This window comes from Choristoneura fumiferana, chromosome 25 (assembly GCF_025370935.1).
Source record: "Choristoneura fumiferana chromosome 25, NRCan_CFum_1, whole genome shotgun sequence".
Lineage (NCBI taxonomy): Eukaryota > Metazoa > Arthropoda > Insecta > Lepidoptera > Tortricidae > Choristoneura > Choristoneura fumiferana.
The window spans coordinates 4,384,087-4,385,194 of NC_133496.1; positions in this window are offsets into that span (position 1 = coordinate 4,384,087).

Consider the following 1,108-nt stretch of genomic DNA (forward strand, 5'->3'; position numbering starts at 1 on the left):
TTAATGTCTGCCGCTTGCCCGCTAAATTTGTGATCGGGCACTCAAAGACCATATGCCTGTACCTACTGTTTGCTCCGGGCAGCCCACACGGAACACCGGCGACTCGCACACTCCCACCTGTGCCACAGGGACGCACACCCAACCAGCAAAATCCCTCTTACAACCATCTCAAGACTATAAATTTTCACTCTAATATTGGTTTTATATCATCGTATAAGCCTGGATTTGGCACAAATTATAAGCGTATTTATTTTAACATCGCCTAATATCAGTCTTATTGAATGCTGTTCGCATTTACAATAATCTTTACAAAACTAATATAAGCTGCCTTAGGCTAATATCGCTTTTACGTAAGTATTTTGTAAGCCTGCATAGGCTTATATTGGTCCAACGTTAGAATCTTGTGAGCCTAAACAAGCTTATTTTGATTTATGTACGACCATGACAATTTTGAAACATTCCGCGTGCATTATGCTCGGTGAGTGAACTGCAGCGTGGCAGAATAAAATATTGTAGTGACAAACTGAATGCAAGTATAATAATAGTAGTAATATTAATAACGTGTTTGTTATCATTGGTGGGTCTTTATGTTGCGCGGTAAGTATTTACGTTGGAACATATTATTTACTGTAAAGTAGACCCTGTTTTACGCTTCAAATTTCATGCGCCCACTCAAATAATCAATTAAAATAGTATTTTCTATTCTCGCATATTTTTTTATTTCTATAATTGTAGTGAAAATGATGCATTGTTATAGTTGCACTTTTCCAGCGCATTATTAGACTATTGTAAGATAATTTACTCTAATATTAGCATTCTGAATACCAATGGTACGGCCATGTTGAATTAATTTAGGGTTCCTTGCTTTACCTACATAAAACATGAACTGTTTAACCTTTACCTGATTTTATCCTAACCTGATCACTTGACTTATAAAAACAAATATACTAAAAGTTTTTACTTTTTATTTAAGTGACAACGTTGGTGATGTAAATGGCTGAATATATGGATTTAGACCGTTACTTGACCAAGAAAGACTTCCGTAGGTGTTAAAGAATTTAACATGGCCTTGGAAAGAAACTCATTTCTTGTTGAGTGAAACGTGTCA